A 14448-nucleotide genomic window follows, 5' to 3' on the forward strand; every position below is an offset into this window, starting at 1 on the left:
TCGGGAGCGCGGGCCCGCAGCACGTAACAGAACACATCTTTTTGTTTCACGGCCCTCTCGTAGACCTAATAAAGAAGCGGGAGGGCGAAAACCAGGTCAGCGACCAGAAGCCAGGCAAGGTTGCGATTTTCAGAGCACAGCGAAGGGAAGAGTTTCTAAGTTCTGAATGTACCTCTATTTGGGGTGGTTTCTATTATTTCTTAGCGTCTACCCTGTAGTTGCCGCACCCCGAGCCCTCAGCCCCGCGGCTTCGCATCGAGCGGAACTCAGAGGGTGCGCGCTCCGCCTTCTTGTGGGCCTGGCGTGAGCGCAGTGTTGTTACACTAAAGTGTCTCCGCCTGCCGAGTGTCCCTGTGGCAGCGATGGCCGAGTGGTTAAGGCGTTGGACTTGAAATCCAATGGGGTCTCCCCGCGCAGGTTCGAACCCTGCTCGCTGCGGAAGTGGTTGCTTGTATTTTTTCGATTTTTTTTTAATAGACACCTTCAAATGAAAACTTTTACTCTTCTCTGTATTTTCAATGCCTGCCAGCTAAATGGCGCGCCTACGGAGTGGTTTTATACTCCATAGAAAAGCCAATAAACGTCAGTGCTGCAAACATGCACTGTTTACACCAAGAGGAAAATCCTTCCACTGTCCTAAAAGGCAAGGTAACTCTTTGTGCTCCATGAGAAGAGCAAGGTGGCAAAATAGAAATAAAATGAATATAAATATTGACGCAAGTTTTCGGGCTATCACAGCCTGAGCAAGCTATCAGCTCACTAAAACTAAGAACAAATCTATGCCACCTTCCCTTCCATCCCAGAATCACTACCAACGGTTTCCAGACCACATCCAAAAGTGATATGAAATGGGAAATAATAAAGGCAATTTTAAAGTTCTACTTATAAAACAAATACATCCACATAATGGAACACTATGCATGTAAGCATTAAAATGATGTTAATGATGTGTGAGGGCCTTCCCAATGCATTGCCAAATGCAAAAAGTAGGACAGATCAAAAAACAGCATATCATACTATGATCATATTTTTGTTATGCAATTCATGTATATACTCATCTATGTGGGAAGAATGGGAGAGAAAGAGAGATGGAGAATGAATGGAGGCTGGAAAGAAATATACCAAAATGTTAGCAGGGATTATTATCCCTGGGTGGTGTGATTTGGGAAGATTTTTATTTTCTTAAATAATTATTTCCTTAACTAGGTTTTCTAAAATTTCTACATGGACCCAGTATTATGTTTTAAATAAGAAAATTGTGAGGTTAGTCTTTGGGACCCTACACATCCCCTGTCTGCTACCTTTAACCCACTTTCACCATCTCTCTCCCACCCCATGCTTCCCAGGTGCTCTTATGGACATACCTGATACCTCAAGGCTAGGGATAGTTTTCTGTGGTATCTAAGCGGATTCCACCCACACAGCCCCATCCTATTTGAGACTTGGCTGAACACACACACTCACCACATTTACATTTTCAATCCATCCTCTCTGCCCAATCTCCACCCTTTCTGCCCCCATTTAGGTCACAAGCAGCTGTATTAGTTTCCTAACTGGTCACCTTTCCTTTATCAGTCAGGATTACATTCAGCTTCAAATAACAGAAAATGCAATTCTAGCAGCTTAAACTCATAGGGATTTGTCTCAAAAAACCTAGGAGATTAATACCATTCCTGTGTCCAAGAGAATGAAATAGTGTGTAACTTACTTGTTTCCATTTAAAAATTTAAAAAAATACCTGACACTATAGTAAAATGTCAATACTGGCCGGGCGCAGTGGCTCGTGCCTGTAATCCCAGCACTTTGGGAGGCCAAGGCGGGTGGATCACCTGAGGTCAGGAGTTCGAGACCAGCCTGGCCCCATGGTGAAAACCCCATGTCTACTAAAAATATGAAAATTAGCTGGGCATGGGGGCGGGGACCTGCAATCCTAGCTACTCAGGAGGCTGAGGCAGAGGAATCGCTTAACCGGGAGGCAGAGGTTACCGTGAGCCGAGATCCCGCCACTGCACTCCAGCCTGGGCAACAAGAGTGATACTCCATCTCAAAAAAAAAAAAAAAGTTAATCCAAGAAGGAGAGATATCCAAAATCCAAAATTATAAATTAAAACATTCCATCAAAAAGGCAAATTAATGATCAATTTTATTTCTAAATGGTACTCTCCAAGCTGTAAAGGTAGCTTCATTTGACAACTCTTTTTTCTTGTTTAATCATATCTTATTGTTTGAAGAAATTTTTTCAAATAAATAGTCACTTGTCACCATTTTTAAAAAAAGAAAGAAAGAACAAAGAAATCTGGGAATAGGAAATTCTCAGATGGAACAGGAAACAGGCCTCTTTCCAGCTTTCTCCTCTGCCATTTTTAATATGCATATACAGCTTTTCATCTCATAGTCCCAACATGGTTGCTATACCTTCAGATCTTACACATGCATTCAGCCAAGAAGGGGAGAGAGAAGAACCCTCTTTTATATCTCATTTACCCAAACTGTGTATCATGGCTATCATTAGCTAGAAGGAATCTTGAGGAAGTTTAGCTGGGTATATTGCTCCCCAAATTGAAATTGGGAAGGAAAATTAGATGGTATTAAGTGAAAATCAGTTATGTCTACCACAGTCATATAACAGGAAAGTCAAAGCTTATAGACATTGGGCCTTCAAGACAAGTCCCCTGCCTTCCTTTCTGGCCTTCCCACCCTTCTCCTTCTCCTTTGGAGTTATTGGAAGACCTCCCAGCACTGCATGCTGGCTCATACCTTTGGGCCTTTTTAACATGTTCACATGCAACTACCTGGAATATCTTCATCCTTGTCCCCTCACTAGAGGAAGAGGGCTACCTAGCATTTGAAATCTCTTCTTCTTTAGGGGACTTGCTTTCCTTTTGAACCTAGGTGTGAGGCTGTAATCCACTCCCAACCCCACTCCCAGCGTAGAAGCTGAAAAAGTCACATACTTGCTGTCTCAGCCTCCCTTGCAGCTGAGGAGGCAGCATGTGACCTAGGCTCAGCCAATCAGATGTGCCCATCCCCAATTTTCAATCAAAAGCTATTATTAATAATACAAAAAGCAGGTAGGATAGAAATCTGTCCTTGCAGTGGGCAGAGGCAACAATGACACTCACAGGGATTGCCAGGGCCAGAGCTGCAACTAGAGTTTACAGCTGTTCAGCAACAAACAGTAGGGTCTGCACGAGACTAATTTTGTAGCATCATTCTGCTGTGATCTTGGACTCTGCCTACCCTAACTTACTGCTGTTCTACTTCCCAAAACTGATTTCGCAGCCTTCTTGGCAATTCTACAAACTATTCAGTATACTTCCAGTAAGTTCCTATGAGTTTCTGCTTAAATCAGCCCCATTCAAAAAAAAATTTTTTTTGGCTTCCAAAAGTTATAGATATCACCCCCTCTCACCCCATCATTGTCTGCTGAGAAAACTCATATTCTTTCAACTCCCACTTCTTAGGGAAAGCATTCCTGCAAAATCTCCCAGGCTGATTCAGAAGCCACCCCTTAGGCAGGATGCGGTGGCTCACACCTGTAATCCCAGCACTTTGGGAGGCCAAGGTGGGCGGATCAGCTGAGGTCAGGAGTTCAAGACAAGCCTGGCAAACATGGAAAAACCCTGTCTCTACTAAAAATACAAAAATTAGCTGGGCATAATGGTGCACACCTGTAGTCCCAGCTACTCAGGAGGCTGAGGTAGGAAAATCGCTTGAACCCAGGAGGTGGAGGTTGCAGTGAGCCCAGATGTGCAATGTGCCATTGCACTCCATCCTGGGGGACAGAGCAAGACTCCATCTCCAAATAAATAAATAAATAAATAAAGCCACCCTATTTTTTATATTTTTTCTTTTTTTCTTTTTTTTGAGGCAGGGCCTTGCTGTGGTCACCCAGACTGGAGTACAGTGGCAATCACAGCTCATTGCAGCCTTGGCCTCTCGGACTTAATTGGTCCTCCCACCTCATCCTCCTGAGTAGTTTGGACTGCAGGTGCACACCACCATACCTAGCTAATTTTTTTTGTAGAGACAGGGTCTCACTATGTTGCCCAGGCTGGTCTCAAATTCCTGGCTCAAGGGATCCTCCCATCTCAGACTCCCAAAGTGCTGGGATTACAGGCCTGAGCTACACTGCTCAGCCTCCGGAAGCCCCTTTAATTCTCCCATTTCCTATTATAGCAAGGCTCACATTGCACTATTTCCGCCTGTTTGCCTTTCTTATCACTAAATGGTAAACTCCCCAAGAACATGTAAAGGGATCATATCTCTCATTTTTGTGCCCCTACATACCACAGAGAAGGGACTCAAATTTTTGATGAAGAAATGAATGAATATATGTCAGCACACGTCCATACTTCACCCCTAGAATGCCCAAAAAAAGTGGGAGAGAAAGGAGGGGCTTAACATGTTGTTCTCCTTTTGAAGGTCACTAATCTTTGCCTTAGTATAATTTATTGTAATGTTGAGTATCCCCCACCTAGAATAGTTTTAATATAAAAGAGGGCAGAGGACAACAGCCTATGTACCCTTACTTCCCTTTCCATATTTTTTCCTTACCTTTTCTTCCCATTCTTTGTCTTCTAGCACTGAAAGGGCAGACAGAACCAGGAGGCAAGTACAAACAGACCTCTGCCTCCATGGGTCACCCCCACCTTTGTCTCCTTGAGGATGTTCACTTTCCATCTGGCCTCCATGCAACTCAAGGTTTAGCTCTCTCCATGGTGAGCAAAGAAAAATCCATGGAAGGGGTGGGGGTGGATGTGGAAGAGGTTCTGCAGTGCACTCTTCTCAGAGGAAACCATTTCCACTCCTCTTTCCACATTTCTCTTCTCCAGAGTTCTCTTACCCACTACCAACCCTCCTGTGCATCCCCTCAAGCCAGCTTTTTCTGACCCAACCTCACATGATGAACTGTCTTGAGGATTTTCTCTCAAGACCCCAACTTTTTCATTCTTTTATGTTACACAGCAATTCAGCCTTGTGCCTGTGCCTCAATATGCCTGCAATCAGACCCCTCTTCGAAGGCAGAGGAAGTTATAATATCAAGGTCCCCTTCTCCCAAATGTTTTTCTACCTACTTCCTTTAGTAGAAATTAAATCCTGCAACTTTCTGATCAGTGTTCAAAGGTTTTAAACATAAATAGACTGAAGTGAATTTTTTGCAAATTGTAATCAGTTAATCTGTAGGAATGCTGAATTTACAATTATCCTTCCCTTCTAAATCCAGGTCCCAAATCCATTCCAGTTTGTGGCATTTCCAGCCATGGAGCAGGACACACCCACTTGGAATGATCCTGATATTTCCCTATTCCTTAACCCATTTCCTATTCAACCCAAGTGCCATTGAGTTTGTCCCTAAGTATGCTGAGAATCCACTTTGTTCCATATTTACTACCACCACCCAGTCCAAATCAACACTACCTCTCATCTCAACTACTTCTCGGCCTCTTAATTATCTCCTCCAATCCACTCTTCCTCCCCTCCAATCTGTTCTCCATAAAATAAATTTTTCTTTTAAAATGCACCTTTGGTCTTATAACCTTCCTCCTGAGAACTCTTCTGGGGATTTCCATGTGCTTTTACAATAAAGACTAGAATCGCTAGCATGACCCCATAGCTCTCCATGATCTTGCATGGCATAATTACTGGGCCTCTCCCCGTCATTCTTTAGCCAAATGTACTTTCTTTTCTTTTAGTTCTTGAAGAGGCCAAACTTTTTCCCACCTTAGGAATTCTGTACATGTTCCAATGTCTCCGTCCCCATCAAACTGATCAGTCCTCCTTCTTATGTAATTTCATACCATTTTACTCTTTTTCTTCACAATGCATCAAGCTTTGTGATATTTTAGTGTGAAATATTTGCTTAATGTCTGTGTGTGTGTGTGCACACGTGTGTAAAACCACAAAATCCCCTTATCTGCTATTTAATGGGCCTTCAATAAGTAATATTGTTGAGTGAATTTTGTGATTGTGAGGATCAGAAAACAAGAGGTCTCAGAACATCTGATGGGGTGGGAAACAGAGGGTAAACTCTGTTTTCCTGCAACTTTGGGGATGAATCAAAACTGTGCCTGAAGAGATCTGTGCCCTGACTGCATAGATCTGCAGGAATATTGCAGCTCAACCATTTGCTATATTGCAGCACTGTTTAGCGTGATTTATGAAGCTGTTGTTCTGTTTTAACTCAATATGTTCATTGTAAAGGAGTTTCATCCTCAGAGGTTTCGTTAATGGAGGCACTGTTGTGTAATGAGGCAGTAGAAAAAGGAAGTGAGAGATAGGGCTGGCCTACAACCAGTGTAAAGCTTGCATTTCAAGTCCCCTCTGGAGGGAATGCCCATTTCTGGAGTCTTGTTTCCCAGTATGCCCATGTCCCCAAAAACATCTGGTCTAAGGCTCTTTCTACATACTAGAGTGCAAACAACTAATAATAATACCTAAGTCTTAGCTCCTGCAGGGGTGAGAGAGACAGAGGCTCTGACACTGGAATTTTCAGGTAAAACAGATATCCTCTTCTATCTGAAGCACTGATTAAGAAAACATAGAGCTTTCAGCTCTTGTTCCAATGACTAGTTTCTTTCCCAATCTGCATGAAGTTGGTCAGTCAAGCTCACCCAAGCTTATAGACTAGAAGCCCCAGGAAATGAATTATTTCTGTTTCCTTCCCACCATCCCACACACATGCTCTTAAAATATCCATTCCCTTCCCTCGTCTCGGGTCCTAGGTCCTGAGACAGGCTCTCACAGCCCAGAGAGTGGTTGTGATGGACTTAGTCTTACCTTAACTGCTTTGTCTGGTGCTGGGCTGCCAAGGGAGGCATGCATGAGCAAGGCCAGTTCTCCATTCATATCTCAGACTATTTAGAAGAATCCAGTGACAGAGGACGTGGCCTGTGGGCTTTATGCCTGTGATGCTTTCTGCTGCTTGAGGTCAGGGTGGAGAAGAGACTAGGGCTGACAAGCTTCTCACTCAGGGGCTGAGGTAGGGCACAGCTCCTGTCTGCTGGACTCATAAATCTCCTGGTCCCCACCCCAGGGATCTCAGAGCCCCCTTTGTTCTTTTAATTTTTATTCTAATAAAACCTCCTACATAACATAGGTCTACAAAGACTCTTGGGGAATATATTTCCCTCCCAAACATATTCATTTGAGACACAATTATCAAAACATTTGTTCAGGCCAGGCACGGTGGGTCCCACCTGTAATCCCAGCAGTTTGGGAGGCCAAGGCAGGCAGATCACTTGAGGTCAGGAGTTTGAGACTAGCCTGGCCAACACGGTGAAACCCCGTCTCTACTAAAAACACAAAAACTATCTGGGCGTGGTGACGCATGCCTGTAATCCCAGCTACTCGGAGGCTGAAGCCAGAGAATCTCTTGAACCCGGGCAGTGGAGGTTGTAGTGAGCCGAGATTGTGCCACTGCACTCCAGCCTGGGCAACAGAGCAAGACTCAGTCTCAAAAAAAAAAATTGTTCAGCACACGAACTCTAGACACATTTTATCTGACACCGCAAGTCATTCCAAGAGATGAATATACACAGTGTCCCTCTGAAAGCTACTTGTCTTCCAGATGTAAAGACATATACATCACTGGAGACAGAATGCTAGTGTTTTGCAATAACCTGTGCTTAGGATGTTGGAGCACAGAAATGCTGCACTTAACTTTGGTACCCACCTCTAGTGCAGGGATTAGTTAGCAACTTTTTCTACAGGTCAACCAGTAAATATTTTAGGTGTTGCAGACCATATGGTTTCTGTTGCAATTACTCAACTCTGCCTGTGTATCACAAAAGCAGCCATAGATAATCTGTAAACAAATGAGTGTGACTGTGTTCCAATAAAACTTTATTTACAAAAACAGTGGGCTGGATTTGGCCTGTGGCTATAGTTTATTTCTGCTCTAGAGGACTCTCCTCACTATAATAAAAAAGTTCTTCCCAAGTTATCACTGTGAAGATATCATTAAGTGGGACGCTGTCAAGAGGCTGGTTAACGTTTCACTAGTTCTTCCTGGTTTATATAAATCCGAGAAATCTCATGAGTTCCATTAACACAAAGATACCAAGAAAGGACGTGAATGTTTTTTAAGATCATTTTATCTCAATACATCAGAATGGCCCAAATCCTTCCAGAATCCTCTCCTGCACACTGTGATTGTCTGCTCCACTTGCCAGCGGATGGGGTGCAATTCCTGGAAATGCTTACCTAGTTTCTCCTTTCTCTGTAGTTATACTGTATCTGCTGTTGTAAACAAAGCTTTTCAGCCCTTGAGCATGTTAAGATGTAACCTGAAACCAGGTTTGCAAGTTTATTTGTGAAGTAATTTGAAGGAATAGGAAAAACAGACGCTTTGAAGTCAGAGCAACCAAGCATCAAATATAGGCTCCTTCCCTTTCTTGCTATGTAACTTTGGGCAGTTTGCATAACCTCTCTGAGCCTTAATTTCCTTATCCACTAAGTGGTAATAATTACTTCTACCTCATGGCATTGTCAGCAGTCACTGCCATTTTCTAAGTTCTAACCACAGGTCAGGCACTGTGATGAGTGTTCATTCATTTAACATCCAAAACAGACCACAGCTAGTTTACAGATGAGGAAGTGAAGATGAGATCACATGCTGGTATTCTCTTCCCCTTTCGCCAGAATGGGTCCCTCATAGAGGTATCTGCAACCAACTCAAGGGAGCCACTGGGCAGGGATAAAAAAAGGCCATTTGACTCATGTTATTGAAGGAGTGGAATGTTCTTTGCTCTTTTGTCTCTCTGAGCTGGATAAAGGCAGGAACAAGTTCCCTGGGAGTTGATGTACAAAGCTGCCCAGAGTTGACTCTAGCTGAGGATGTGTTTGGGACTGCATGAGGCCGTCTCTGAGAGGCTAACAGCAGCTGCTCTGACATTCTCTCTGATCTAGGCCTTTTTTTTTTTTTTTGGTGCCTATTATAGCTCATGATTGGTTTTACAATATAATTCCCCAGCCTGTGTAACATTCATCATTCCAGGTTCAGCTCTGAACACTTTTTAAAAAATATACATCAACTGCATGATATGTGTCAATGACCCCTGAATGTGAGATATTCTATCCTTGAAAGGAAAGACTTGGAGGAGCCTTCTCTCCTGGCATCCCTGGACTGGATAAGGCTGTTTAGTCACTATCACCATTGCCTCTTTCTTTTTTTTTTGTTGTTGTTGTTGTTGTGAGAAGGAGTTTTGCACTTGGTGCCCAGGCTGGAGTGCAGTGGCGCAAACTCTGCCTCCCAGGTTCGAGCGATTCTCCTGCCTCAGCCTCCCAAGTAGCTGGGATTACAGGCATGCACCACCACGCCCGGTTAATTTTGTATTTTTAGTAGAGACAGGTTTTCACCATGTTGGCCAGGCTGGTCTCGAACTCCTGAACTCAGGTGATCTGCCTGTCTCGGCCTCCCAAAGTGCTAGGATTATAGGCGTGAGCCACCACACCCAACCACCATGGCCTCTTTCTAGACACCGTTCTGACCACCTCTCTCTCCTGCCCGCAGATGTCCAGTAGACAGCTGGCAGAGTAAAGGCCAAGCTTCCCAGTTTCATTCACAAGGCCCTTCATAATTTGGCCCTAACATCTTTTCAACTTTGTCTCATTCTACTGCCCAGCATGACTCCATAAGACCAGTTAGGCTGCCTTACACACTCCCACAGAAAAGAATAGCAATTTCTGGTACTTTCACACATTGACATCCTTGGCTAGAAACTTCTCCAGTCCTTAATGGTTTCCTGGAATATACACACTCCTCAACATGCACACACACACACACTCCACACACATGCACACACATAGATTTAAGAACATACACACAAATAAATTTAAATAGATATAAGCAACTAATTTATGTTCGGTCTCATTTTCAAGAAATACTCCAAGGCCAGCTATGGTAGCTCATGCCTGTAATCCCAGCACTTTGGGAGGCTGAGGCAGGCGGGTGGCTTGAGGTCAGAAGTTCGAGACCAGCCTGGCCAACATAGTGAAACCCCATCTCTATTAAAAATACAAAAATTAGCTGGGTGTGGTGGCGGGCACCTGTAGTCCCAGCTACTTGGGAGGCTGAGGCAGGAGAATCACTCGAACCCCGGGAGGCAGCGGTTGCAGTGAGCCAAGATCACACCACTATTCTCCAGCCTGGGTGATGGAGCAAGGCTGTGTCTCAAAAAAATTAAAAATGATAAAGATATACTCCAGAAAAGCTAGGTATACTTGAAAAACAGTCAAGAATTAAAACACCAAGAATCTTATTTCATGTCAAGACAAAGCAGTGATTTTTGTTATTAAATAATATTAATTTGCTTATTGAATAGGTAATATATTCTCATCGTTCAAAAATCACAGTGGCTCCCTCTCACCCCTGTCCTCCTGCCACCGAGGTCCCCTTCCCAAAGGCCATCAGTTATCAGTTTCTCACTTTTTATTTCAATGTATTCTTTATGCACATACAAGAACATATACATATTGTACACAAATGTTAGCATATTATTCAAAATGTTCTGAACCCTGCTTTTGTTATTTAAAGGTATACACTATCTTTCTGTATGAAGAGTTTGCTCATTAAAAGTGGCCTCTGCTAACTCAAATGCCAGCTGCAGGTAGAGCTCACTGCCTCAGAATAAATAGATCATTATTTATTTAACCAAATCCCTATTGAAGACCATTAAAGTTGTTTCTAATCTTTTGATTTCCCAAAAACAAATGCTTCATTAAAAAAAAAAAACTCTTGTATATGTGAAACTTTCTAAAGCAGGAATCTTAACCCGTCATCCAGAATTAGAAGGGGTCAGCCCTTTGTTCAGGTATCAGGAATTGGGCACAAGAAATCACTGCAGTTCAGCAGTCCTAGAAGCACAGCCTACACAAATACCCTAGAAAAAGGAAGCACACTCACTCCCACCTCAGTCTATTCCATTTCCAGGGAAAAGGAAGAGCCAGAAGGAAAAGTATTCTTTTACCTTATGACTTCTCAAACAAGTCAATTCTTAGAAACTGTTCCTTTCTTTACTATTTCTGTCTCCTCTCCCTTCTCCTTAGCTCCATAAGCTCCCCAGAAATGACTGGACTTCCTGGAATTTTTTATTAACAATTCAAGATGCTCCAGTCGTAATTTCTGTGACCATAGCCTCTACTAACTCAAATACCTTCTGGGTGTAACACTCACTGCCTCTGGCTCATAAGAGGGACAGATAATGACTGGAGTTACAGAGAAAGTAGGTCTGCAGCCTTCCCTGCAGAGTAGCAAGGGTCATTTATAAAGCAAGAGAGGGATGGGAGATCCATGAGACCCACTCTCAGTTCCACTTCCACTTGCAGAACCTTTCAGGGGTAAGATGTATAACTCTGAATTTTTTTCAATACCCACATGTATATCATGACACAATCCCAACTCCTTTGCAAGACTGACTTGAAGGTACATTCATTCTGGAAACCAATTTATTTCTAAAATGCAGTCAAAAAGGCTCAGAGATGCTGTTATCTACTGCTTCTCCTATTCCTGCTTTTGCCACAAAAATTAGCCAATATATCGTTCAAATCTACTTGTGACTATTTGATTTTGGTTTACATTCATCCAGGCTTGAAAAATGACCAGGGCTGAGGCATATTGATGCCTCCTGAGCCACTTATTTCTAGTACGTATTAATACATCAGCAATACCTTCAAGTAGTATGTCTTTCTGAGTTATTCTTTGGTTTTTTTTCCCCACTGCTTTTTAAACTTCTTTTTTAAAAAATAACACTTAAACCATTTTTCTCAAGATTGTCTCTATAAAACATCCAACCTGTTACCGGCTAGGCCGTATCTTCACATCTCAGTTTTTTAGTTGCTCTTTTTCACTCTCTATTATTATTACTACTACATTTGAGGATTTCTCAGTGAGGGTAATGTTTGGCTACTGGGGAAATAGGGAGGTTTTCATCTTTCCAGCTAAAATCTACCACAAAGCTGTAACATTTTCTTGTCATGACTCTTCAGGCTGCAATGTCACAGGTTCTGGTGGATGCTGTCTACATTTTTTAAAAGATAAAAGTATCAGACTTCTTATATGAGTCAGGATCTCAGCAGGAAACAGAAAGCACAGTCAATTTAGAACAATTCTATTCAGATTTAATAAAAAGACTACAAAGGTATAGGGAGAGTATAAAGAAACCACAAGGGACACTGAGATGCCATCACCCCTAAGAAGGGAGAGGGCAGCCTCCAGATTCCTGAAGGAGAAAGTTCTGAGGCGAGAGCTGCCCCTGAGGAAGAATAAACGTATACTCCTAAATTGCATTGCTAAAGAGGACACAACCAGGGCAAGGTGATCCTTCTGGGAGGGAGCTGGGGTGATAATACACCACCTCACTCATCTCCCTTCTTCTGCTCCCCAGTTAGGCCTCCCTGTTGGCCAAATGCAACTACTCAACCTCTGTGTCTGAGAACAGGACATGGAGTGGGTCTGGAAAGACAAACAGGAGATAGCTGGGACTCTGACTTACAAAAAACTTGGGAAATAGAGAAAATAATCATCCATAATCCAGCACCTTAACATATTGATCTTTCCTATATTTATATTGTCTAATATATGGTTATATTAAAAATTAAATCATTAGGGGGATGGTGGCATATGCTTGTAGTCCCAGCTACTCAGGAGGCTAAGGCAGGAGGCTGACGTGGGAGGATCACTGGCGTTCAGGAGTTTCAGTACAGCCTGGGTAACATAGCAACTCCCTGTCTCAAAAAAAAAATTGCCAAGGCTGGAGTGCAGTGGCACAATAACAGCTCACTGCAGCCTTGAGCTCCTGGGCTCAAACCATCCTCCCACCTCAGCCTGCAGAGTAGCTGGAACTAAAGACATGCATTACCATGCCCAGCTAATTTTTTTCTTTTTTGTATGGATGGGATCTTGCTATGTTGCCCAGGCTGATCTGTAACTCCTAAGTTCAAGTGATCCTCCTGCCTCTGCCTCACAAAGCACTGGGATTACAGGCATGAGCCATTGCCCCCAGCACCCCCCCCAAAAAAATTCTTAACACTATGGCTAATCATTTCAAAAAATAAGAATTACGAAATTACAAATTAAATCATTAAATCATTGACTATTTCAAACATAGAGAGATGCACAAAAGATAACATCATATATTTTGTATTTTTCATTAAAGTTATCTTACGGGCTTTTTGCTGCTCCTTTGCCTTCATAATCATGCTTTTTTTTTTATTTTTCCTTTTTGGTTCTGTCTCTGGAGACAATCATTGTTTTTAACAGCTCTATAGTAGACTACAAAGTAGCTGCATCAAATTTAAGAAATCAACTGTTGCACACTTAAACTCTTTTTTTACTTTGCATGTAATGTTATGTGTATCTTTATGATACGAGCTTTTTTCCATAATTTGTGTCATTCCTTTAGTCCTAGCTCTATAGTTCCAAGAATGCAAATATTAAGGCAGAGGATATGAACATGTTTATGGCTCTAAATATGTATTTCTAAATTGCATTGCTAAAGAATTATACCCATGTTTAGGGCCACCAAGAATGTATAAGAAAACTGGAATCATGGAACCCTCATCTACATTGAGTATTATCACTTACAGCTTTTTTTTTCCCCTTTTTTATTTTTTGCTCATTTACTAGGCAGACACACTCAGTTTTGTTTGGTTTGCTTTTCTTTGATTACTAGTTGCTACTAAATTGAATTTGCTATTCAATTTCTGGCTTTCTAACTTTCTACAAAATCAGTTATTAGGCCCTAAAACTGCAGCTGAAATTGACTCTTGGGAGCATCCTTACTGAAACAATTGAGCATCATGGTGGTAAGATAGTAATTTCAAAGGAAAGAGGCTAATAAATTTCAAGTTGAGGGTATATAGTCTTAATATCTACTTTTTGGAAAGTTTATAACTCTGTTAGATTTTAAGATTTATCTACCCCTTCCCCATTTTACCCATCTTGCCCCACATTCCAGCATTAAAAATAACTGATACAAAGCAAAATGCAGCCTGAAAGATAACAGTAACTAACTCACATCACTTTCTGCTCCTCATTGACAATGTAATGGTTCAGAATCCACTTTGGGAGACATTAGGGGTAGCTGGGCTTAACTGACTGATTCTGAGATACATGTGTCTATTGTGATCTAAACTTTCACTCCTCACTCTTTTCTTACCTCACAGGCTATTTGAGGAATTATCTTCCTTGACCCACCAGGCTCCAAGGCTGTAGAAGGTTCTTCTTACATCAGAGGTTCTCAAACATTAGAAGAATCATCTAAGAGAGCTTATTAAAAACACAATCCCTGGACCTCACTGTTGGAGATTCTGATTCAGTAGATGTGGGGTGAGCCTAAGAATCTACACTTTTTAAAACAACTGAGATGCAGTGCTGTCCTGATCACACTTTGGGAAACTGGTATAGATCCTTGGCATAGAAAGCATATCTATACTGAGAATATTCGA

General features: G+C 42.2%; 1 non-coding gene across 1 annotated transcript; it reads left to right on the forward strand.

Moving 5' to 3' along the window:
• The first annotated feature begins 356 nt into the window (after nucleotides 1-356).
• On the forward strand, nucleotides 357-438 carry TRNAS-UGA. The gene has a single exon. It is a non-coding gene; the product is annotated as a tRNA-Ser (tRNA).
• The last annotated feature ends 14010 nt before the right edge of the window (nucleotides 439-14448 follow it).

The sequence above is a fragment of the Nomascus leucogenys genome, chromosome 18 (genome assembly GCF_006542625.1).
Source record: "Nomascus leucogenys isolate Asia chromosome 18, Asia_NLE_v1, whole genome shotgun sequence".
NCBI classification, from domain to species: Eukaryota; Metazoa; Chordata; class Mammalia; order Primates; family Hylobatidae; genus Nomascus; species Nomascus leucogenys.